Here is a 27,745-nt window from a genome sequence, read left to right on the forward strand (position 1 = left end):
AGTTCAATTTTACACAGTTAATTTTTCAGTCTTTACGATTCCGTCTATCCCTGCATGAATAATGACGTGTTTCAGAAATCCCAGTTCTCCTCGTTGTGTTCAGCCCCAAAAAATTATAGTAATTCTTTTCAAGGCACATAAGGGTTATAGGCTTAGCTACCCAGTACCTTAGTTTTGACATCTTATTTCATGTTATTCCTTGATCCTTGTATTAATAAGATTCTTATAAGTTGAAAGATAGAGGAGTAATTTCTATGCCGTGTTGCCAAACAATGCTTTAGGAAAGGATTTATATCTCCTTTTATTCACTGGGATGAACTTATGTCTGATTCAACCCCAAAATGATGGAATGACTGAAGTCTTGAACGGACAGAGAAACCACAGTGTAGTGTAACGCTTGCCAAGAACAACACAATGTCGGGTAGCTTTTGCCAAGTGTTATTTTTTGACGAAAATACATTCGCTGACAGAGGTGAGGTAAGGCTGTGGAGAGATAGGATTCAGAGCACTGTATTTGTCATATTCCCTCAAAATATTTCCCTTCTATAAGGTGAATCCTCAAGTAGTCAGGATATGGCTCTTCTCATCAAAGAAATTCAAAGTAGTAAGAACAGAGATCAGGATTTTATCTCATTATCGGAATTTGAGCTTACTTTGAAACTAACCTTACAGAAAACTCTAATTTATCACAATTCAGAGCAAATCCTTCTCGTTACATACACACAGTTTTCAGAGTGGAGCAGTTCATATTTACAATAGTCACTTCCCTTTGCTCTACACCAACATTGTATCCAAACTCTGTGAGTTACAAAACATCTCTAAATGTACCGGAGCAGCTGGCCATAGCAGATTGAACTAAGGCAGGAACAGTAGTAATACATCAAGAATACCCATACATTCATCTTGTGTCTTAGAATGAATTACAGGTATACAGCACAACATGAAACAGAAGTGCCTACCAGGTTTTTACAGATAAGGTGGTGTGTGTCAATTCAAAGATGAATTGTGTCTGAGGCAAAGGAAAAAGAAAGCGACCCAAATAAACTGAACTGTCTCCATAAATCTGCATGTTTCTCTCAATCTCATCTGCTTTATTTTTATGCTTGCTCTCCTTGTTTCCATCCATTTGCTCTTTGTCTCCTGTTCTTCTTGATGGGCCTGGTTCCAAGTAATTTTCTCTGCATACTCCTTCATTTTTGTTCTCTTGAGTTTTAAATATTTCTCTTACAAAAACTGGTGCCATTTTGATATTCTATGTAAAACACAATGTTCATATCACAATGGGACATTTTTCCAAATTTGCTTTAAAGGGCAAATTCTTTATTGTTTACCAAACCTGATTAAGTTTCCTCCAATTAGCATGTCAAGCCCAAGTATCTGCTCTATGTAACATCCAGTAAAAATTGACATCAGCTGTGATTTCATCCCTTCTATATAATTACATTTCAACATATAATTGTATTTCTACAAATATAGAGTTTCATTCTAGTTTCTACTTTTCAAAATATATAACGACTTCCTTTCTTCCTTATTTGTTTCAAGTATATCTTTTGGAGCTAAATACTAATAATACCTTGAGCGTGTATTTAATGCTACATGTATAACTGAAGACTTTTTTCCAGTGCCTTATGATAAAATTTTAATTTCTTCTTGAAGTAGTTGATGTAGTTTCTATCTAATTTTTAAATTAGAATCTGGGTAAGCATATTCCTGTTTGCCTCAAATGTAAACTAACTGGAAAGACTTAATTGTAATTTAGTGTGTCCAAATTAAGTTCAGATTTCCACATCTTTTTAAAAGATGTCATATGTGAAATTAAGTGTTAAATCATGATGCTGAAATAATGATAAAAGAGACATTTTCTTCCAAAAGAGAAAATCAAATCATTGGTGAATAAAAAATAACCAGCAGGATTTCTAGTGGTAGCATGTTCCTAACAAGGAGGGCTTGGGGTTTTTTCCTCCCTCTTGGTGTAGATGAGAAAAGGCTCATACCCAGAAAAGTGCAGCAATACCCAAATATTCACTCCTTTCACTGGTCTTGGGACATCTGCAAAGGTTAACACAGTAGTTCAGCTGTGTTACTCAAATTGTATCAGCACTAAGAAACTGAATATTATATAATTAAAATTTTGAATAGAACAAATAGAAGCCACAAAATATCCAACACATCCATGTTACTTTCTCAGCCTGTCCAGAGAAGCCATTTATTTTGGCAGTGCTTCCTCTGCTAGAGAATGGCTCTCCAGGTGGGAGATTTCTTGATGCCCAGAAGAATTCATCATTAGGTTACATTTTGTGACTGCATGTCACTCACAATGTTTTTCAAAAGGTAAAAAGAAACCCAGCAGCTAAATCAGTCTGTCACTTACATCTAGGAAAAATATTCTTCCTTCTCCAAAAAGTAATAAAAGTTAATTTTGCTATTTTTTATTCAGAAATGGGAAAGAAACTGTTCTTCACTCTATGATACATTTTAAGAATATTTTTGTTCTCAGAAGTGTATTTCATTTAGGTTTGAGTCATTCAGTGTAATAATGTATCCTTAAAAATAATTGTGTGTATTCTACACCACAAAAAATGAACAGTAATTTTGCCGTACTCAAATATTTAATGTCTGTGATAAAGTACTTGGGAAAAATGAGAAGCGTCTGAAGCTCTGAGTGCTCTGTCCCCCTGCTGAGGGGCGTGCATTGGTGTCAGAGCCAAGCTGCTGTGGTGGTGGGGCTGCAGGCTCCAGACAATGTCCCAGCAGGTCCACCACACGGCCCAGCTGAGCCCATCGGCCACCTCACTGGCACCTATAGGGAAATATATTAAAGGAGGGGCACAAAATGCTGAGGAAGGGGGAGGGAGAGCAGCAGTGCCAAGGTCAGAGGAAAGGGGAGGTGCTCCATGGTGGAGCCCTCCCAAAGGAACTGAGGCCCATGGAGGACATACATCATGACACACCAGCATACACCATCACACACCATCACACACCATCACACACCAGCATACACCATGACACACTATCATACACCATCACACCATCATACACCATCATACACCATGACACACCAGCATACACCATCACACACCATCACAACCACCACACACCATGACACACCATGACACGCCATCATACACCATCACACACCAGCATACACCATGACACACCATCATACACCATCGTACACCATGACACACCATGACACATCATGACACACCATCCTACACCATGATACGCGATGATACAGCATGACACACCAGCATACACCATCATACACCATGACACACCATGACATGCCATGACACGCCATGACATACCATCACACACCATCATACACCATCACACACCAGCATACACCATGACACACTATCATACACCATCATACACCATGACACACCACCATAACACACCACCATAACACACCATCATACACCATTATGCACCTTGACACACCACCATAACACACCATCACACACCATGACACATCATCATACACCATCATACACCATGACACATCATGACACACCATCACACACCTTGACACACCATGATACACCATCATACACCTTGACACACCACCATAACACCATGACACACCATCCTACACCATCATACTGCTGCCCATGGATAAACCCAGGCCAGAACAGAAGAAAAAAGTAAGAAAGAAGGAGCAGCTCCTGAAAGCAGATTGTTCACTACCTGCAGTATGAACAAAGAAGGGAAAGAAGTGACTGGAGTAAATTTGAGCCTGGAAAGGGGGACAAAGTGCTTTCCTTTTTAGATGTTTTTCTTCTTTACTTTACAATGCCCAAGTTAATAAAAAAAAAGTTTTCAATAAATTAAGCTAAATTCTCCAAGTCTGTTTTGGCAAATACAGTAACTGCTGAATGATTTTTCTCTATTTCTTTTGACCCACAAGTTCTTGTGATTTTCTCCCCTGTCCCACTAGGTTAAGCAAGCAGGTCTGCAGATACTTGGCTCCAGCAGGGGTTGACCCAGCACAGGGTATATATGGGAGAATTCAAAATACAAAATGAAATTGCAGGTATAGGAAAGGTGGCACAGAGTACTAACAAACTATTCTTCCCTAAAACCCTGGAGCTTTGATAGTCAAGATTTCCTACTAGCACAGTCTAGTTCTAGAGAGCTTTCAGAAAGAGTAATCTTGAATATTCTGATTTTTCTGCCTATTAAATCTTAACAAGGACAATTCTTCAAAGGAGCATTGTGCACCATGTATCCTCATCCTTATACAGAAATAAATATCATGCAACAATGAAGGCCAGCCCTTGAACTTGTCAAAAACTGGCTTTTAGTATTGCTAGAACTTGTTACTAAATAAGTAAGAAGAAAAGGTGAGAGCCTCCTTTCCTTGAAATCTAATTTGTTTTATATAATAACATTTTGTAGTAAGTACCTTAAGGATTAGAAGCAATTTGATTTACTGTAAATGAGTAACACATCAGTCCATATGTGACAGCAAAAAAAAAAGAAGATAACATTATTTAGCAACATTACAAAAGAAGATAAAAACATTATTTATTCTAATTTTAATATTATCTCCAGATGCCGAACAGTCAAGATATGGATTGATTTCTTTTTGGGGCATTTGAAAAATCCTCAGGGGAGTAAGTAGGGGCTCACCCTTCATTTAGTGTTGGTGGGAAATAAGTACCTTTTATTCCTTCAGAACGAAGATCCTAAGATCCACCTTATTTTTGTTTTTCTTTCCCTCTGTTTTTCTACTGTTGATTCTTTCTTTGCTGGCTTCCCTTCAGTGTGATGCAGATGATTGGAGCGACTTCATTGCTAAATGCCAGTATTTAGATATTTGAGATTTGATTTGTGAGACTGTTGTGGGTTTATACCTCATTTCAACTGTGATTCATAGTTTATAATAGCCACACTGCAGATATTTTAGAAGAAAGTCATTACTGACTAAGGCAAGATTATATTGAAAAAAACCACATGTAATATTCAACTCAACGTTGTTGTCCTGCTTGAAGACTTCCTAGACATAATCTGTATCATTTAATCTAAATCTCTATCATATCTGTATAATTTAATCTAAATTGTTGTCTAATTGTTTGTTGTCATTATTAGACTGTCACTAAAATTATCTCACTGGTAAACCTGAGTCAATATAAGGTTTTATATTTCCATCAACTTTACAATAAAAAATATCTGTAGTTTTTAAGAATAGAAGAGTATTGGGAGCAAATTTACCTGCTGCTGAAATGTAGCCAACTTCAGAAGACACAGCTGAAAAACAATGCATTAGACAAGTGTAGGCTGGAGAAAAATATTAGATGCAGGGTAATTACACTGCATCTAATCTATGTTCTTGTGGGGGAAAACTATAGTGTTTTATATAATATAGATCATAGATAGGCTTTACAATCTAATGTGAAATACCTGCTTAGTGGTCTGTCCTAGGCTCCAAAGAGACAGACAAAAGAAAAACCTAAACAAAAAAAAACAATAAAACCCCCTGAGCAGACCCTGGTGTAGGAGAGTGCCCAGACAGGCAGTTTATGGTACAATGATTTCTCAACACTTTTTTGGCAGTTTTACATTCAGCTGTATGTTGGTTTCCTATGGCTTTTCGTCCTCCATTCTCATCCGGTAATTCTGCACTCTGCTCCAGTAAACCCTTATCCCCCTCCACTTCTCCGTCTCCCCTCCATTTCTTTTTCCCTTTCCTATTTACCTCACACAACGTTTCTCGTGAAAAACTGAGTAACAGCAGAAAGGATAATGGCTTTTATGTTCAGCTTGTGAGATGACAGAGCTGTAGCGCTCAGCACAGCCAACGACAGGATCTAACTGAATACAGTTTTTCATATTTTCCATTTTTAAATCCACATCCACCAAGTTTCCAGATGACAGGGCTTTAAGAATAAAAGTGCAGGGGATCTTAGCTAACTCAAAATCCAGTCCATAGAATATCAAACAATAATTACTAATACAAAATTTTAAAATTTCAGAATGTTTTAAAGCATTTTGTTCCTAAGATATTTCCTCCAGATTTATGGCACTAGTGATTCATTGATGGATATATGGAAAGACAGTAATCTCACCTATTGTTAGTGCATCTAAATAAAGAGATAAAGGCCAAGTCCTCTCTTTAATGGTAATGATATTCTTTTTTGAAAGAGCCCAGTTTATATGGGGAGACCAAAAGAGATCATTCATCCTCATATAAAAAGGTCCAAGAGGGATATGGTTGCTATATAAATACATCAGACAGGTAAAAAGAAGTGAAAGAATAAAAAAGCTCTTTCAGCTAAATGTCAATGCGAGAGGCAGAGCAAATTGTATAATCTATAAATTTAGGTTGTATATTTAACAAAAGTTGCTAAGCATTAAAAAATTCAAGTACTGGGATGCCCTTCCAAAATGGATGGGAGGAAAGGCAAAATAAATGTTTTGAGGCAAAGCTTGATAACTCTGATGGGATGCCTGTGATAACAGAGCTCTATGAATATAAATCATATACATATGATTTCCTTTTATTAAGAAGTAAAGCTTGTGAATAGAAGACCAAATTCATAATACAGCATGAGTCACAGGAAAAGAGCTACAATGCTCATGCAGAGATTACATAACACAATATATATAATAATAAGAGCCTCTACAGTCTACATTTATTCCTGTATATAAGATCATGAAAACTTGCAGGACATGATAGAAGTCTTTCACATTTAAGTGGTTGCTCCAAGGAAGACAGTGATCAATTTTCCATGGCTAATGGCAGTGCAGCCAAAGAAATGCACTTAGGTAGGAGCAAAGAAGAAGTCAAAATTTAGGGAAAATTTTCTAACCTCTAAGACAGGAAAATAGAACAGTTTTATGAAGTGGTCAGTGGAATATTCATCATTGAAGTGTTTATTTTAGCTGCTTCATAGATAACTGCTGAAGAGAGTCTAAAGCTTTTGTCACAGCACAAAATTGCTATAAATCTTGAGCTATATTTTCTCCATATATATCCTTATGGCTGCACGATTAAAAGAATAGTGTTGATTTAATCGAGAGGGGAATTTGGCCAGAGATGGCCCTACTTTCTCAGCTCTCTATCCCCATTTCTCCTACACAACTTGTACCTCTTAATTGTGCAGGTTTGTTCTATGAAACAGAGATGTATTTCCTGATTATTTTCTAAGATGCTTTGTTTCTTAATTTGCATACCTGAGTATTCTGTTGTCATGGAAATCTCTCCTCTGAAGCCCTTGAAGACCAGCTCTCTTGCTTCACTTCTGTTTCAAATTTTCTGCATCAACTAATCTTAATTCTTACTCCAAGTTTTCCGCGTATTGTTGTCACATCTAAATGACACAGTACTACAGCTCCTTGGCTGAAAACCTTATGGATAAGAATGCAAGGTTCACTTCCAACAAGTGTACTAGGTCTAGTACAAAGGCATTTTTGACTATTTTTATTTTATTTGGCTATTTTTAATTCTTTCACTGAAGAACCATCCACATTAATAGATGTTTATCAGCTCAACAAGCAAGAGAGAAATTATTAAAAAAGGATATAGATGTAATGAAATTCAAATAGAATTGTTTGAATAGTGACAGTATAAATTTTATGCCCACACCTGTCCTCTTACATTGATGGAGGGAGTCTTACAATCTGTCCTGAAAGCTAAAATACTTGATTAATGACAAAGATTAATCACATCAATTTTCCTTCCAAGTATAAACTGGCCTACCATTCTCTTAAATTCCATCAGCCAAAATATATTCAGATGCCTTCACTGATCACAGTGAAAAATACTGAAGAGAGTCATGAAGGTCAGGTTAGGACATTCATGGTTGATGATGACTTCATTCCACTGAATATTTCTGAAAACTTGAGAATAATGTCATTCAAATAAAAAAATACTTCATATGCCTATAGGAAATAGGCAGCTGAATGAAGAATCTGGCCACCAAACTAACCAGCTTTTGTTTCTGGAGGTATTTTAGAAGATAATTCATGCCAAGTTCATCATACCACCAGTGGAAATTTTACATCAAGAAGAAATAGTCTCTGAGCACCAGAGAAAGGTGCTTTTGCAGCTTAATGTTCAAGAAGATGCTACAGGCAACCTTACAGCCAATGACCTAAGTCAGCTAAGGGCAGATATACATCCTGGATGAAAGATGCAGAAATACATCTACCTTACTGTCCACTTGTTTCAGCAGTTAGCTCACACAATGTCATCTTGATTCTCAGCCAAATTGCATTTATTTGTATCACAGCTCCTGCCAAAAGAGAACAATGTAATCTTCTTTCATCTGGATTTGGAGATGCAGATATAAAGCTGTGTGTTTTCTTCATGCTGAAGCAGAACCCATTTGCTTTTTTTGTTTTTCTACAGCCTCCCATATGTGCTTGATGAATTAATGACTAAAGCAGAGTATAAAGTCATGTCACTGGTCATATTTGTATTTATTATTAAATCTATAGGACAGGCTTTGATCTCTTACCTTCTGTTATAAGCTTTCCCATCCGCCTGATTTGATCCACCAGACTAGGCTAAAAGGGGAATTCTCTCTCTTAACTACCTTGTTATGTAGAATTCTAATTCTAATTGCTGCAGATTAGGTCAGTGCATTGGTAATAGATACTTAATTTCGTTTTCATAATTTAAAAAAGTTCAAATGTGACTAGAGATTATGAGTCTGTATGTTCTGAATTGGAGCCATCATCATGAAGCACACTAGTAAGTCATTTTAAATTGTTGTATTTGTGAAGTTGTACTTCTAAGTCTTCCCATTTTAACCACTTTACTTCCTCCACACATGTATTTTACAGGCTACCATCAGTGTGCTTACCCTATAGTATCAAATTCTTACTCACATTACCCTTTCTGGCTTACAGTAATTATATGCACATCATATTTTTCCTTGGTTTGGATCTTAAGACTAAGAAGTTAAATTCTCAAATATGCTATTCCTGCCCCAATGTGTTAATTTATAAATGAATGCTGAATGTCAAATAACTAATATGAACATTATGAATTTAGTAATATGTATTGCCATTTTGGACATCCAAAAACATGAGATTACATCCTTTCTGTCAATAATGTATGGCAATGTCTGAATACTCTCAGGAGGTAAGCGTGAGCCTCATTTTTGTTTACACTTGGACATCCTTATTGCACAAAGAAATAATGTTTTCATACTTTCATGCTCTTCTCAACAACTGTAAGAGATAGTAACCTTCATTTTGAATAATTAAAAGACAAAACTGATCTGAATATAAAGATGTTGCTGGAAGAAATAGTATCATGACCTCTATGACATAGTTTATGAGAATAGTAACTGTGGCACAGCTTTCTTCTGAGATTTGAGATGCAGTTGATTAGCATTCATGAATCTTTACATTTCCACACAATACAAAAGAAGAGAAGCAATTAGATTGTTATGCATGTGAATCCTAGCTATTCTTCCTACAATGTCGAGCTGACTGAAATGCATGTACAAGGTACACTTATAGGTACTGAAGAAAATCAATGTATCCAAGAGTTAGCTTGGAAGATCCAGTACAGGTAGACTTTCCTCACTTTTTCTTGTTTTGGGAGGTCTCTACAAAGAAGGTTCATAGGTCCCATTCTCTATCAGTTACTCAACTTGGATCAGCTCCCCCAACTCTAGATTCACACTCTTTTGGTGTAAGAATCACACTTGATCCTAAATTACCAGCTTTAACACTTAGGCATCCTTTTCTCCTGGAAATACCAGGGCTTGATGATCTGGGATTTACACCACTCCATATGAGGTCTTTCTTTTTAGTGGTCACACAGAATAACTTTCCTACATTTCTTCATTTTCCTACATGAGAAAATTGGGGTTGGGGAGCAGATTATACAGCAGTGTGATTGTTTTTCTGCTACACAATTCCCATTTAATTATTAAAGAGGCAGATTTGTACAGTAAATGATTCATTGAGTCAGTTGAGTGACTAACTACTTTCAAGCTAGGTTAGTTTCAGCAAGATATGGCTATATATTGACTGAAGAAATGCAAGGAATCCATACAATAATTCCCAGAGGTGACAGAGACCCTGGTAGGAGCAACGGATGGAAAACCAGGGAACCACAGGAAAACTCAGGAAACCAAAGCTAGGAAAGGACCACAGCAATTTTCCAATTCCTGAAATCATATGTAAAGGTTATGTGAACAATCTAATTACCTAATCAAAATTATTAGAGAAAAATTCATTCTTTGCCCTTTCAACCAGTAGAACAAAAGCAGACAGCCTTAGCTACTGACAACTTTCCAACATTTCTGTGCTCTATTACTCCCAGCTTTAAAGGGAAGCTACCACAGAAAGAGAATCCCTACTTTCAGCTTCAGTCTGGCTTTGAGGGATGTCAGCAAGGGGCAGAGCACAAAGACAGTTCACTTCTCATTCACTTCCCTCCCACTAAGGTTAAAACACTTTGGAAATCATGTCAGGCTTCGTTTTCAGAGGAACCAGCAAGAAAACCCATACATTCAGGGTCAGGAGGGAGTGTGGATGACCACATATATAAACACCAAGTGGTTCTTTAGTAAGACTTGATCCATGCACCTAGAGTTATCTTATAGTGGAAGTATTAACTAATTCATTAGCATGAAAGTTAATGCTTGTTAACTACATAGTATTCTTTTCTCATTTGAGCCTGAAGGCACATGATTAGTCATCACATCTTGTCACATAAAGTACCTCAGTTCTGTCACAAAAGTAACAGCCAGTCTCTAGAAAAAGCAAGTCTTTTTCCATAAAGCAGACTTTGTGACTTCTCCTGAGTACCACCCAACAAAGCCTGTTTTAGGAATGATAGTGATATAAAGAAAATACTGCCACTCACTTGTTAGGGATGACCTGATCTGAGCTACTTACTGTATATGACTTTTTTTTCTTTAAATGGAGAGAGGTTATGACTGAACTGTTGAATCATATATTAAATTACTGGTTTATGTTCTTTAAAATTTGTTAGAACATTTCGTCTCCTCAATCCTATTTTGGCAGGAGAAACAGAAGGACAGATTACAGAATAAATAATTTTCAAATGGCATATGCATAAATTTAATACTGTTAGGGCACAAACCGACAAAAAAAAAAGGAATCAGAAATGGAGATGGGAAGCTGCTACCATGGCCATGGCAAGTAAGGTCAGGAAAGGGGGAACAAATTGATTCCACAAAGTCAAAGGTCTACACAGCAAATGCTGCCAGGCACTGTGCCAAATTCTAGAAAAGCAAAGATTAGATGGGGAGATCAGGACAAGCACCAGGCAACAGAATTGTGCAAGACATAAATTTAGCTAGTAAACAAGTTTTATAAGCAATGCCAACCTGTGTATAAGGGTTGAAAATCAGGCAAGCTGGTGGTAAACGAGCAACTAGGCTCTTCAGCTGCCAGGATTCATCAGGCTTTCCTCCTCCCGTGGTACTGACTAAGGGCAAAGACAAAAAGGCTGTCTGGCCACGTGGATCTTGCTGTATTGACAGAGTTTATCAGCAAGCCAGTAGAAGAGCAGCCCACAAGCTCATTCTGGCTACACAGCAGCAGAGCTTTTAAAGTGACCAAACTACTCCTAAGTATATTGCTGCTACAGAACCCACCTGACAGCTCAGCTGGGGATGGGGCTGTGTTACAGTCCTTCTGCACAGCATCACACTGTACCACACAGAGCTCAAACTACCATTTCTTGCATTCTCATTACTAAACCACTAGAAAACAAGTGCTATAGTGATCAGAAGAAAAGCAAGAATTCTTGGATATGTGCAAACTTAACTTAGACACCTAACAAGAGCGACAATATTTTTTGTCATTTATTCCAAAAAAATAAATGTATAAGATACATAATTGGAAGACTATATTTTACAAACTGGCATTATCAAGAGTTCCTGATGCTCTATTCTTTAAATTTTGCTATGTATTACAATATTCGAAAATTCATATATTAGGATTTTGTGTTCAATTTTCACTTTGAAGTAGCAGCCTTGGTATTTTTATGATAGCTGACTGATAGGTATGAAACTGCCAATGACAGTAAGGAATGACAGAATACGCTTGAAGGCTTTTTTTGTTGGTTGGATTTTTTTACTCATATTCAGGGACATATTCTCAGTAGACATTCACACTGTGATTAAAGCAGAGGAAACACAGAGCATCATCTGCCATAGTACTGTCATTAGACTAAAGTCACCAAAACTGAAAATCACAGGGAAAATAGTCTAGACTAGACAATGGCAAAAATACAATGCTGCAAAGAGAAGTGTATTATTTCCTAATGTCATTCCCTGAACCTCAAACACTAATAAGGTAGCTAGTGTCAATTCTGAGCTTCTTACCTGAGTAGCAAATTATGCATGAACTTTCTCCTTCAGGAAACTTCCAGTCCTTCAGATGCCTCCAAACAGTGGATGACATTCATCTGCTAATTAACCTTCATCCAGTGCCCAGCTTTAACCAAATATTTCATAATTCAAGTGTATCTTAGGTGGCAGATGGAGGTTGTATTTCACTAATAAACAAAAAGTGTCAGGCACCTGGATACATGGCATTAGGAAACAGTCTAAAAAAGTTAGAAGGAACTCTAGCTCACAGTCATTCCATCTCCAAAAGACTGCAGCATTTCAAAAATGTATGAGACAGACAACAGATCTTAAAAAATAGCATGAAACTTATTATTTGTTGTTTAGCAAGATTGTCAAACATAAAAGCACAGGTGTCAGAATACTGCTTGAGGGGGAAGTTTTGATGCAGCCTCCTGAAGGGAAGACCTAATAGTGTCCATCAATTACTGAGCCAGAGATCCACAATGCACTTTCCAGTCAGTTCAGACAAGGCAATAGGAACTCTTTGAAAAATTACTTTATGCTAAGAGCAGATTCAGTATGTGTTTAAAATATACCTCTGTGCCACAGAATCATACAGCACAAGCTAAGTCCATGGAAAGAAATCACTACCCAGTAAGCAAAATCTTCATTACCATCATATCTGATTATCTTCTGAGAGTTAAAAAAAACCCCAGAAAATAAACCATAAGTTCAATATAAAAGATTTCCTTTAAAACAGAATTTTTCTATGTGAAAAAAATTCTGTTAATAGAGCCATTAAAAACACAGGTGTTATTGTTTTTATACCCTGAAAATATTCAATTGAAATTTGTTATTTTCATATTAATCTTACAGGCTCCAAGATTAACTACATTAACCACTACTCTTTCTTTAAAAAGATGCATATGAGTGGGGTTTTTTTGTTTAGTTGGTTGGTTTTGGGGGTTTTTTGGTTTTTTTTTTGCTTCAAGTTGTATGAAGCTGTCGCTGCAAAGGAAGATAAAAAACCTCTCTGGTTTCAGTACTCAAATGCTGTTTTAGGCATTTTACATACTACTTAGAAAATGCAGTATAGATATTAATCTCAATTCTACTTCAGTCACAGGTAATGTGTTGCCATAACTGCCTGCAATATGCTGATTCACACTTGGAACATCATTATAATTGTGCATTCTCATGTATTTTTGAAGAAATTGGATTCTGGAATAGGTGTAAAAGTTTAACAACCCATGAAGTCACATATACATTCACACATAGCAGAGAATGCAGTAAAATCTTCATTTATGTCAGATATATCAGTAATAGGTATTGAAATTACAAGTAATTTTAGCTCTAAATGCATTGGGAAATTACATCTCTGTAACAGTAATTCCCAAATTACCAAAATATTTTTTTTCTTTCTGAATATTACTTTTTACCTGCATTACTCAGTATCAAAACATGTCTTATTAATGCACCAAAAGTAAACAGATACCTTGCTTATATTTGCATATCTTACTAATTAAGTCCTCTGACTAACAAAATTATAATCTAACAGTGCTACAGTTTCAATCTGGACTCATTTACTAATTTCTATAGTGAACTCTGACAAGTCTTACCTGCTGTGTTTCCTTATCTGTGAAATGAAGCTAATTTGCTTGAATGCAGAAAAACACTTATAAATTCCTATTGGAACACTCCTGCTGGATGTATTTGAATATTTAGAGAGCAACATGAGACAAAAAAAGGTTGTTAGGCTTCTGGAACACAGCACAGAGAATATGTCACAAAATGACAGCAAGGCAAAGCCAGCTATACTGTTTCCAAATAAATTGCTTTTAACAGTGTTTTGTTATTCAAATCATGCAATAAGAACCAATTATTTGTTTCATATGAGAGCAGAAGTCCTTCTGCTTCGAGTAGATGAATTGGCTTGCCTAAATTCTGTACGTTTGACTCAGTATTGAAAAAAAAACCAAAACAGAATGAGGCCATCATTTTTAGTACTTTTAGCACTCTGGTTCAGACCAAACAAAAAGAAAATGAGTGAAATCAATTTGTCATACTGAAAATACATATTGAATGGAAAACATGGTCTAGCTGCCTATAACCATAGAGAAAATTTTAAGGCATTTCTATTAACTTGAATGTTTTTTGAAATAATCAAAAGAGATTGCAAGATCCATCACAATATCTATGTATTCACTTATTCTGTCTTTGGAGAAAGAATACAAAATTTTTGTTCTATCTCAAGGAAAAATAATTTTCCAGAGGGACTCTAAGGTGTAAATGGAAAATTCCACTTCCAAGGCACTTTGACCTGTGGTGAGATGGTGTGGAAATTCTGAATGGTTGCAGTGGGATTGATTGTTTTCCTGCATATCAATACACAGGAGTGAGATCAAAAATAAACAGCACAGACTGATGACTCTGCCACAGTATGGAATACTGGTCAATAAAGGAAAATTAGAATTAAAGCAAAGACATCTGTACACACAAGGCAGCAATATCCATGTTGCCTCTCTGTGAATGAGCTATAACTCTACCTAATTTCAGGCATGACAAGCTTCTAGAATGTATGCACATTTCAAATGCAAGTGCAGATAAATCAGTTTCATTTGCAGCTCTGCTCATGAAATAGGTAATTTGGCATTATGTCACTGCTTCCACGACTTAGGCTATTTTTATTTTGTTTCAATGCAAGAATTACACTCTTTAAAGTTTATAGACTCAAATAATAGTTTGAGCTGGAAGGGGCCTTTCAAAGACCATCTAGTCTACTCCCTAACCTGAGCAGGAACATCTTCAACTATATTGTGTTGCACAGAGCTCCATCCAACCTGACCTTGAATGTTTCCAGGAATGGGGAATCAACCACCTCTCTGAATCCTGTGCTTGACCACTCTTATTTTGATAAAGCTTCTTTTCTAATATCTAATCTAAATCAACACTCCTTTAGCTTAAAAAATTACCCCTTATCTTATCACAACAGGCTCTGCTAAAAAGCTTGTCCCCATCTTTCTTACACCCCTTGAGAACTGAAAGGCAGCAATAAGGTCTTTCCAGAGCTTTCTCTTCTCCTGGCCAAACCCCAATCCTCTTAGCCTTTTCTCCATTCCTTGTAGGAGAGGTTCTCCATCCTTCTGATCAGCTTGGCAGTCTCCTCTGGACTTTCTCCAGTCAGTCCATGTCCTTCCTCTGCTGGGGACCTCACGCTGAGCACAGCACTCCAGACAGGGGCTAACAGAGTAGAGCAGAGGAGCAGAATCCATCCCTTGTCCTGCTGGCCACACTGCTTTGGATGCAGCCCAGGACAGAGTTGGCTTTGTGGGCTGTGAGTGCACATTGCCAGCTTTTGTCCACCCTTTCATCCACCAGCAAACCCAAGTCCTTCTCTGCAGTGCTGTTCTCAATCCATTCATCCCATCCCCCAGCCTGAAAGCAGGGATTGCTCCAACCCAGCACAGCACCTTGCACTTAGCTTTGTTAAACCTCACGCAGTTCCCATGGGCTCACTTCTTAAGCTTGTCGAGGTCCCTCTAGGTCACATTCCATTCTTCAAGTGTGGCAACAGCACCACCCAGCTTGGTGTCATCAGCAAATTTTCGGAGACCACACTAAATTTCCATGTCTAAATGCCTGTTACTGAGGAAGACATAAAACACCACAGGTCCCAAGGACCCTGAGAGGACACCACTTGTCATTGATGTCCATTGGGACTCTGAGCCATTGTCACTACCCTCTGGATGCAGCTGTCCAACCAAATCCTCATCCACCAAACTAGTCCATCTCTCTCCAATATAGAGTGAAGGATGTTGTGGGGACCCATGTCAAAGGCTTTGCAGAAATCCAGACAAATGGCATCTGTAGCTCCTCCTTTGTCAACTGAGGTAGTCACTCCTTTATAAAATCTCCTCAGGTTGGTTAGGCTTTTCCTTACATAGTAACATTTAAAATGAAATGAAATTAAGATATCAAACCAAATATTCTATTTTGTTAGCATATTTGTATAGGCTGTTATGCATTAGCCAGCATATTTTTATTAGATTTATAAGGTATATGCTGCTGAATCTATAGTTCTAAATTGGGTTAAGATGCTGTCAGAGACTGAAGGAATTGGTATCTCGAGATATTTTAGGATGCCTGTGTGGGAGGGAAGGTGCCCTGGAGCCCATATCCCAGCCTGGCAGAACTGCCAACCGCTGGAGAGCAGTGCTCCACCATGCCCTAACCCAAATGACCAGAAGTCCCACCTTGGGGGAGGGCCCAGAGAGGCCACTGAGTATTGAAGGCCAAGGAGGCAGCAAGAACACTTCCTAATCCTGTCTTACTCTGTCTGAATGCTGCTGGAACCCAGGAGCTGGTAGCTATATGTGTGCTTCTGTGCATCTTTTCTGTCTTTCTTCTTCTAACTCCCTTCCCTTGGAACATTTTGAGTAACAAAACATCAAAAAATATTTGCTAAGTTGAATGGGCTAAATTAATGCTGTGAGAAGTGTTTTATGTGGGTTGGATATTGTAGTATATCTTTTTGCCAAAGTTCCTTGATTTTTCTAAATTTTACCATTAAACTTTTGTGTTGGTTTGACCTCTTGAGAATATCTGATCAGTGTTTCTTCTGTGCATCCAACACAGAGTACGTGAACCACTGGAAAATCTATTTATTATGGCCTTAGCTTTACACATTTGACTGGAAATTTTGCTTGAGAAGGGACTGCACAATGGTATAATTTTCCTCCTCCTATGATTTTGTAAAATTGCCTTGGTTAGTAGCAAACCATTTAAGGGATAATTCATATATTCCAGAGATTGTGACTTTTATGATCACAGCCTACTTAGGGGAAGCTGCATGAGGAGCAGCTGAGGTCACTGGGTCTGTCCAGCCTGGAGAAGAGGAGGCTGAGGGGAGACCTCACTGCATTTACAGCTTCCTCCGGAGAGGAAGAGGAGGGACAGGCACTGATCCCTGCTCCGTGGGGGCCCTGACAGGACCTGAGGGAATGGCCTGCAGTTGTGCAGGGGAGGTTTACATTGGATATTAGGAAAAGGCTCTTCACTCACAGGCTGGTCAGGCGCTGGAGCAGGGCAGTGGTCACAGCACCAAGCCTGACAGAGCTCAAGGAGTATTTTTCAATGCTCTCACACACATGGTGTGATTTTGGGGGCTGGTCTTGTCTGGGTCAGGAGTTGGAATCGATATCTTTGTGGGTCCTTTTCCAACTCAGCATCTTCTGCAAGTCTGAAACTGAAGCATTTTTTGTGTGAGTATATGGGAAAGTACAACATAGGAAACCTTTAAACGAATACCATGTAAGAAGTCAAGAATTTTCATATGTTGGCCTTCTGCAGAAGTTGTCTAGAAGCTTGTCAAGAATTTTACCTAACCTATCTATTGATATACAAGATGAAATTTGTAGGAAACTTTTAATTGCCCAAGGCACATGGAAAACTTTTAACAGTAACCTCTACAGCATAATTTATAACTATAGGGAATGTAAATTCTTGAACATTCTTCTTTCCTTCTCTCTGACATCAGTGGGATTTCTCTGGCTAGCTGGCAGTGTTTGTGGGATCTCAGAACTCAAATTACTCTTTTCCACTAGAAAAAATCTTGGGATAAAATTAAAATAATGTTCATTTCACATGACAGTGCAGCAGAGCAAAACTGTTAACCAAGTGTGCTTTAATGTAATAGACATGTATAGAAATCAGTGCTTGAAGTTACTATGTTAGTTATTTTTTAGTTTACATCCTTCAGTCAATCATGTTCCAGGATTTATGTCTAGCAGCATATTTTGCAGCATTTGTTAAAAAAGATAACTTTTCAATTGCTTCACAGCACGTGTAATATTGTTTTCCTACACTCAATGCACATATTAAAGTCAATGCTCTTGAGTATTTATTATTTCATAATAGCTTACCAGTCATGCACAAGTAGAAATAATATTGGGGAGAGAAAGAAATTGCACTAGTAGAGGGTTTCTACAAGCTACCCACCAAGATAGGAAAATCTCCTAACCTTCTGAAAAAAAAAATCTGTGTTTTCAGAAATTAGATCTGTGCAATATTGTTTTTGCTGAATGATGGGAGTGGTAGAATGTATCACATCTAACAGTTTTGCCAAAGTCCAGGCCCTTCTGACCACATTGGGATATTTTGCTATGAAAATCACTGTGACTAGGTCATAGTAACAGATATGCTCACATGTGAAAATTCAAGATGAATATTGTCTGCTTTTAAAGTGCACAAAATCGTATTATTAACATTTACTCAAATAAAAAAGTATTTTTCTTACTAGTTAAAAACAAAACCAAAAGAAATCTAAAAGAATCACAGAAGCTGCTGAAATGTTACCAGAGAAGGTTCCTGCACTGGTATCATAAGCGTAGATCTTTCTGCCAGATAAAAGCTTTGTTCAAGGAAGATAAGAAGAAATGGATCAAAGTAAAATTCCCCATACTCACCAATTCCTTGTTCTAGGAAATTTGAATTCCTACTGCAGAAAGTAATAAATTATGTTTTTCTGCTTTTCTTGAATATTGAATAATGTCTATACTTAGTGTATTGAAACAGTGTCTAGAAAAAGTTAGAGTTAAGAACACAGTAATTTTGGTACCCATTTTTCATTCTCCTCTTACATAATCTATGCAGTTTGGGTTTTTTTAAAAAAAAATTTAATACAACAGTGCTTCTCTACTCTTGTAATGTACTTCTTTACCATAGAAAATTGTCCATTATCTTTAATAATGAGTTGCATTCTGAAATCTGAAGTTCTTATCTGTATCTAGAAAATTGTTCATTTGAGCACAAATTAACAGACAAAATCTGAAGCAGATCACAAGAAGTATTAAATTAAAACTATGTTAGAAAATGCTGTGAACAGATTTCTTTGAATAACTTGAACAGATTTCTTTGAATAACTGAGTACTTTCAGTCTTGGGCACAGTTCTTTTACCTACATTAAAAATATTAATTTTTCCCCTCTGTGTTTATCCAATAAACCAATATTCTACTTATTACTATTGCTTGTTTTAAACACAACTCATACAGGCAACTGGAGATTATTAAGGTGAATGGCAAAGCAAAACTGGGTATTTGTTTGAAGTACTTGGACTGAAATACAAATATATTCTATCTCTGTTTTCCTGGTGGTCACTGACTCTGCACCTGTGTAGTAAAAATAATCTTAATTTACAAATGTTTCCACTCTTTAATCTCACAGCTGCTAACATAAATGTGTAGGAAATTCCTAGACCATGGATATAAATCCTGGCCTTTTCCTTTGCAGACAAATGTTTCATGGCAGCTGTTCAGACACACCCACTGCTGTGAACTGCGTGCTCTTGGCTTCTTGCTGCAGTGTGCCTGGACATCAGTGGTAGAAGGGGAGAGCTTCTCGTTATATTAGTTGTTTTATTGCTTGAGCATGTGTTATGATTTCTTGTGAATCCTTCTAAGCTGTTGGATGATCTGTGCTTATGATGATCAGAGCATCCATAGGAAACACAAAGGTTTAAGTACTCTGGAGAAGGAGGAAACAGAATTCAGTCCTGCTTCTTGATGCTCTGCCAGGGATGCAATTACTGAAAAGGTCACCTTCTTCTCCCCAGCATTTTAAAATGAAAAGTTAGCACTGCTTAGGTGCTACAAGAATAGCTGTAGATACATGTGCTCATGAAATAATTGCAGATACCACCCTTGCTTGGTTGAGTTATCTTTACAAGCAACATAGAAATCCAAGAACCAAGTTTTACTTTGGGCTCATTGATATTCAGTTTCTGTAGCTTAACTTGCAAAAATCCTACAAGATTTATTAACTAAAGGCCTTCCATGGCTACAGGAATCAGGAATATTGACATATTTGTAGGAGTCAAGATGCATGATTTCAGAGGGGGTCAGCCCATTGAATCAAGAGCCAAACAGAGCCACAGCTCTGTGCTGGTGAATAGCTGTCCCCAAAATGATTGGGGGGGAGAACTTTTGTGAGTCTGCAGTTTTCAAATAAAGAGAGCAATGACTTTAATGCATCTCAGTATCATTACTCTAATGTGGCATATTTCTTGTCACTTTTATCCTTATGTTCCTTCTTTCCAGCTCATTGCATCTTCTTTCCAGCTTGCCATCGCTTCAGCTCTGTTCATGTTCCTGCTGTTTCTGCAAAGACAGCACTTCTATGATCAGTTCTGTTGGTTTCAACACATTTCTCATTCAGAGCAAAATATTCACTCGTACCACAAAGTGTGTAGTTTGTAGTCTTTTTCTCTCCTTTGTGCAGTAAATAAATTCAATAAAGGTAGAGTGTCTTGTTCTCAGCTGGTAATGAGTGTCCATTCTCTTTCTTGGTAATGAATACAGCACCATTAATTAGAGATTAGTTTAGTAAAAATGCAAAACAAAGTTAAGTTGACATGACAGTTGAAATATTAGATGAGAATGCATTGGTTCTTCCTCCGATGTTTTTTGACTATTCATTTGATTATTCATTCCTTGTTCCCTGTATACTTCCCAGAAAAAAAAAATCGTAGAATCATGGAATGGGTTGGAATTAATCTTAAATGTCATATAATTCCATCTCCCATGCTGTGGACAGGGACTCCTTCCACTCCACCAGGTTGCTCAGAGCCCTATCCAACTTGGCCTTGAACATTCCAAGGATCTCCAACTTCTCTGGACAACCTGTTCCACTGTCTCTCTACCCTCAGAACAAAGAATTTCTTCCTAACATCTAATATAAAGCCACTGTCTTTCTATTTGAATCCATCCCTCCTGTCCTGTCACTGCATGCCCTTGCATATAGTAATTCTTAAAAGGTTAAGATGATGCTTACATATGTAAGCAAGTTAAATTCCTTAAATTCCTTTGCTGTTTATTTAGTTATCAAAAGGACTAAATTGCTTTTAATCAAGAAAGAAACACCTATATCTTTCAACTGAAACCACATTTAAATGAATGGAGACAATGCTGGCAGCACTAGCTTTTGGTGATAAGGTTAAAGTTGTCAGAAACCTCTCAGCATGTGACAATTCTGTGTCCTATTACATCATGGAAATGCTGCAGCAAGACTTGCCTCTGCCAGTTTCCTGTTCCATCAGGCTACCATGAGCTGCAGGGTATTTATGTTACTCAGTCCTGTTTTACACTGTATGCCATGCATCCCATCCCTATCAATAGAATGAATTAATAATTCATGGAAATTAATAGAAATAATTCTGAGCTGAATGTCAGGTGATAAAAATCACAAAAGCCCCATTTGAAACCAGGTAGCTGTGCTGATACTAGTCTAGAATTTGATTGGAAGAGCTTTACTTAATTTTACTACTATAAGAGGTATTTAACAAAAAAAAAATTATCTTTTTTAACTCAGCCTACTTACTGCAGGAGAAGTTACTTTATTTCCTGGATCAATCAAATTTATTTTTCATGCAATACTTGGTGCTGAAGGAGAACATGCAAGCAAAATCTTAAAACACTGTCCTAAGCTTAATTGTTTCACTTTCTCCTCCCCAGTTATTACTGTTTGTAGGCTCCCTACTGCCTAAAACAAGGTAACATTAAAAGACATTCACATGTGAAATTTCTAGTTTTAGCTAGAAGTTAAACTAGATAGCACAAAGAAATTGGTATAATTTTGACCTAATATATCTGAAGGTGATATAGATTTACTGCTAGTGAAATAATACACATTCTGTAATCAATATTTATTAATAAATATCGCATCTCAGTCATGAGTATTTTATAGATAAATTTATTTCAATAAATATTTCTTTCAATTAACTTGAGAAAACAAATTACTTTAAGTGCTGCATGACTAGAAGAGTCTAGACTTCTACAGTGTTTCTCACATAAGCTGTTAAATATGCACTTAGTGCTACATAGAGCATGTAGAGTTATTCTGCTATGACATAAGATTTAACTGCCATTCTGTATTCTAGCTGGAATTCCCAAAGCCAATAGATAGAAAAGCCTCTTTTTCAAAGTTAGAAAGCCTATAGCTTTTGCTATGCTCTGTTTCAGTTCCCTTCTTTCTCTCTTGTAATTGCTTAAGGAGATTAGCAAAAGTAGCCCAAGCCCCATCCTGCAGCGCTTCAGAATGCTCTCAGTTCTTAGTCATGTAGCCAAATTGACTTTAGCAATAAGTCTACTTTCTACATGTTCTGATCCTATATAGCCTCCAAATTTATGATTCAATTTGACTTTATTTGGCTCCTATTCTTAAAGGGATCATAAATTTGCCATTAATCTTTGATTGTATTCCATCTGTTCTCAAGGTGACTTCTGTTGCCTCGTCAGGTACCTACCACTGAGCTACCTGCCAAACAATCTTTCTGCTTCAAGGCTATGTGTTTTCCAGGAATATTTGTATCTGGGCATTTCGTTCTCGTTTCAAAAGCTGATTGCCAGCAGCACAGGTAATGAATAACATTCAATCCATTTGAAGCATTATATTACTGATTTAGAAAGTGCTTTCAACTTCCATTTTCTTACAGATTGACTTGGCCTAGTACCCAAGATTCCTGTTACTGAAGAAAGTGTACATATTCCCTGGTGTAGTATTTAAATCTTTGTTTCTGTCTCTAGTGTAGAAATTTCCCTGGGTTTGTGTTAGCTACTGCACAGTAAGTTCCTCTGTGTGTGCTCATTCATGCACAGCAGAAGGCACATTGAGGTGTGGGTGAGGCTGTCTTCCTGCAGTTGTGATCCAAACCCTAACCTTGCCAACAGCATTTCATAGCATCCCACTCAGGGAAGCAACACAGCACTAACAATGGATGAAAAAAGCACTGACACCGAGGGGTGATTTGCTTATAGAACTGATTTGCTTAATGAACTGATATTCAGCAGTTAGTAAACAGACTTTCTAGACCCTTCAAACCAGTCTTTAGGTTTCCACATGGGCTTTCATAGCTTGCCATACAAGCAGGATAATAATGGTTCTCTAAAAACTAAAGATAAATTTCTTACGAGTTGACGGAAATGTTGTTTGGTTTTTCTAAGTATGAACTTAATTCAACAGTCTGGAGTCCAGTCCTAAACCTAACTCCATGCCTACTATTTCAGGTGTGCAAGAACACTAAAAACTGAAAGGAATTTTCTTCTGGACACAGTTTTATAGTCATCATTGAGTTTCTATCAATATATAAGCCTAATTTTCTTAAGTTTTACAGAGAAAGCAAGCTTTGACTCCAGCCACAATCTGAGCTCCAGGTTTCCAGCTAGGCAAGATTCTCAGGATTTTTGTATTGAGAAAAGAAATAACTCAGATGAGCCAGCTCTTGTTCACCATTGACTTCTTTGAGCTTAACAGTTTTAAAATAAAATTTCCACAAGGATCACATTCTATGTAAACAAAACCCTTGAGCTATTACTGGGCTCATCCATAGGAAAAGGTCTCTGAGCACCTTGAAAATTGAGAATTGGAAATTTTATTGCCCTCTAAGAACTCCCTATTCACATGCCTGGCCTATTTCTATCAAAATAACAGCTCCTAGTCCTCAGGATTTTAAACTCAACCATAGTCCTAAATATTATCTTCCAGATGGGTAGAAAACCCATGACTATGAGTAAATTAATGGGAAATGAGTCACAGCTGCAGGTAGCATCTCCCAAATTATATCTTCCAGCCCATATGAATTTATTAAATTCACTTTAGCAGCTACATTAACTCTACAGAAGCAATTCTCTATAACTACATTACAGCCATAACCCTGTTCTTCAAAAAGAGAAAGTTGCCTCCAACTCCTTGGAATCCTGGAAGAAATTGTTTGAAATAACTGGGAATAACCTGTCTTCAAACTCTGTGCTGGCATGTGGCTTTGCAGATAATTTCTGAAACTTTGTTGTACTTCAGCAGATACCCAAAATGCTGTGAGGTTCGGGTAGGGAACCTTGTGCCACCTGCTGCTTGCTTTTGGCAGTATTGCTGTTGAACAGCTGACATGTCTCTCTGCTGTTAACCACAGACACTCAGAGAAGGATGTTAATCAGAAATGGGTGAAAACTTAGGAAAAAATAATTCCCAGAGGCTGAGAGCAGCTGTGCTGTGGGTCAGACCTGGTAAGGAGAACGTGGGTCAGACACAGCCCCAGGCATTGGGGGCTGCTCTTGGGACAGGAGTAGGCCCGGCCACGGGGCTGTGCAGGGACCTTGGCCTGTGGGAGCTGCAGACCAGCCCTGCTGCCAACCCCACTGGGGCAGCACTGACAGACCAGCCCTGCTGCCAGCCCCAACACGGGTCAGACACAGCCCCAGGCATTGGGGGCTGCTCTTGGGACAGGAGCAGCCAGGCCTGGTCACGGGGCTGTGCAGGGACCTTGGCTGTGGGAGCTGCAGAGCAGCCCTGCTGCCAACACCCCTGGGGCAGCACTGACAGACCAGCCCTGCTGCCAACACCCCTGGGGCAGCACTGACAGACCAGCCCTGCTGCCAGCCTCAACACGGGTCAGACACAGCCCCAGGCATTGGGGGCTGCTCTTGGGACAGGAGTAGGCCCGGCCACGGGGCTGTGCAGGGACCTTGGCCTGTGGGAGCTGCAGAGCAGCCCTGCTGCCAACCCCACTGGGGCAGCACTGACAGACTGGAGAGGGGACAAAATGGGGGCCTGGGCCCACCCTGGCCAGGGCAGGGGAGGGCTCCATGGACAGCCAGGGTGCCCTGAAGGTCTGCACAGCCAGCTACCCAAACACCAAGAGGTTGGTTATATCCACTCCTATATTTGCTGTCAGGCAGCAGGATGCTGATAAACAACACTGACATCCTCATTACAAAAATTCCTGACTGTAATCATACTGATCTAGTCTCCTACCCAGTGGGTAGTTGGAATCTCTCTGCTGACTGCTGTTTTCTCCCCATTCCTTCTCTCTTCTATTTCTGCTCTAAATCTATATAAATATAACTTACATAACCTATTGAAATTCAGTTGTCTTTATGTCAAATTGCATCATTTGCTCAAGTGTCTAGTCCAAAGTCCATTTTATTTAGTGGGTAGTTTCCCAAAGAGATGGTCTCTCCATAAAGCAAAGAGCTAATCCAAGCTATTACTTGGCCATGCCCTCAAAGGTAACTTCACATGATGTGTTACAGACTTTGATGGCTTTGAGCATTCAGAACAACATTTTAATTCCCTCCAAGAGAGCAGTGCCTCTTACCAAATGATGTTCAGCGCTTCAGCTTGGACAGTGCTGATCAAAGAGGAATAATGACTGTATTTGACTGTATTTAAATCCAGGATCAACTGGATGTTCCAATTTAGTTTCTCATCCACTCCTCTAGCCGGTCTCCATTTGTTTAACTCAGCATTGAACTCTTGCTGTGACATTATCTTTTTGTACCTGAAAACACTAATTATGCAGAAATCCTCCTGGAAAGGTGTTTGCAATGTAAAATTTTTGTTACATTAAAACACACAAATTTAAACAGGACCATTTGCTGATTAAAAGAGAAGGTTCTTTCTGAATAGAGGTAGTTCTAATTACATTTGCCCTTTTTTCATATATATAGTTATGTTCTGTGCAATACCCACAGATATAATAGAAGTGGTTTCCTTAGCAACCTTTAGATTCTGAAGGAAAACAGAAATACATTATTTCTAAGTAGAAATAATAGACAAAACCAATTATTTCCAGAATATTAATTTCCATCTATTTAAAAATTATTAGAAACTATTCAAAAATGAATTGCAGTATACTTTATTATCCTTCAGAGAATGAATCTCTCCAAATTACTTTAGTACATTTTCCAAGTTAGCTCAGAAAACTAAATGAAAATAATTTGCAAATAGTTGGTAGTAAACAACTTTCTGCTTTATATCTACTTATTTCAGCATTTTAAATATCAGTTAATATTTTAAACATAATCAAAACTTAATAATGGTAACCAAATCATTTGTGTATTGCTAAAGCAGCATTTGCCAGTGTTTTTCTCATAAGGAACAGAGGCAGACAAAAAGGTGGTTTACAACCTCACTTTGCTCATTCCACTAACTTGAATTTGTAAAAATTCAATATAACACTGCTGATTTCCATCTATGTGAAGATAAACTTTAAAAAGGGAATTGAATGTGTCATTTATAATGAGATTTTCCTGAGTGTGCAAACAAAGAGGATGAAACAATAACTGTTCTAAACTTTCTCAGTCCATTTTAACCCACTTTTGACTTTGAAGCCAAGAACAACAGATTGTTTTAACTCTTTGTTAACTGCAAAGTTTAGTAATCTGAGGAGTTTATTGAATGTAGAGAACACCTTTTCAGTTTCATATTAGGTAAAGGAAATTATGGTATTCTCATTTGTTAAATAAAGATTTTCCTTTTTTTCCTTTTCCCCTGCCGCCCTTTAATCAACATCTGGTCATTTGCTGCAGGAATTTGCTTCATAATTCATAAAAATAAAATGCATAGCTTTGGTTTATATGACAGCTACAGCTTGATGTTCTGAGTTAAAATGTGGCAGTATGTTTTCAATTACTTTTTGAAGAATTAAATTATTCTCCCCCCTCTCTCCTTCAGATGATTTCATGAATCTGACATTTTTCTATAAATGAAAAAACAGGTTCATATAATTTAAATATAGCTGATAAATGTTGATTTATCTCTGTGTCAGATATGTGTGGGATGGGAGGAATGGCCATGAAACTTGTTGCACAGCTGCTCAACTCAGTTTTTATTAATTTAATACTACAGACAAAACCATATTTCATCCAATAACATAAGATTTCAGGAAATTCATACTGATTGAAGATGAAGCAAAATAGTTACTTTGCCAGACTTGCCTTTTCCTAAAAAGCCTTTCCTACCTTTACATACTGTTGGGTATGGCCCCTAAGTTCAGCTGCTGTCCAAACACTAATTTGTGTAAGAAGCAAGAGGAATTCACATCTGCACTGAAATAATTCTGCAGTGGCCTTCTCTAAATGTTATAAATACAGTTTTTCTATTGGCTTGGACAGATCATGGTCCTTTTTGTACAAAGTCTCTATTGGAAACCTTGCATTCAGTGCTTGTTTGGCAGATGATATCAATGGTGACATTACAAACACTAAATATTAAAAAAGTAATAATTTTTTCAGATATAGAAATGTTCACTTTTTTCCCATTGTAAATTCTGAACAGCTTACACAGCAAGACAAGGATTTTTAATAAATGTAATTACCAATTTTTTCAAACTTTACAGAAGACTTCATTCTGACAATCGCAGAGCAGAGAGTGGGCAAAATGTCATTTATGTTAGTACAAAACTTCATAATTTCTAATCTCATAACAAAAAGAAGATACCAGGGAAAGAAGACAGAATTAGGTCACTCTTCACAATGGTGCAGTAAAATGTGATGATGTGGTGGATGCTAACTGGTTTAGCATTGGGAAATAAAGGTTACTGGCTATTTTTACTGCACCTGGTTATTATTTAATGCATGTGTAGTTCACAAAAACTCATTATTTCTGGCAGTAATAAAGGTGTATA

This window comes from Melospiza georgiana, chromosome 5, assembly GCF_028018845.1.
Source record: "Melospiza georgiana isolate bMelGeo1 chromosome 5, bMelGeo1.pri, whole genome shotgun sequence".
NCBI classification, from domain to species: domain Eukaryota; kingdom Metazoa; phylum Chordata; class Aves; order Passeriformes; family Passerellidae; genus Melospiza; species Melospiza georgiana.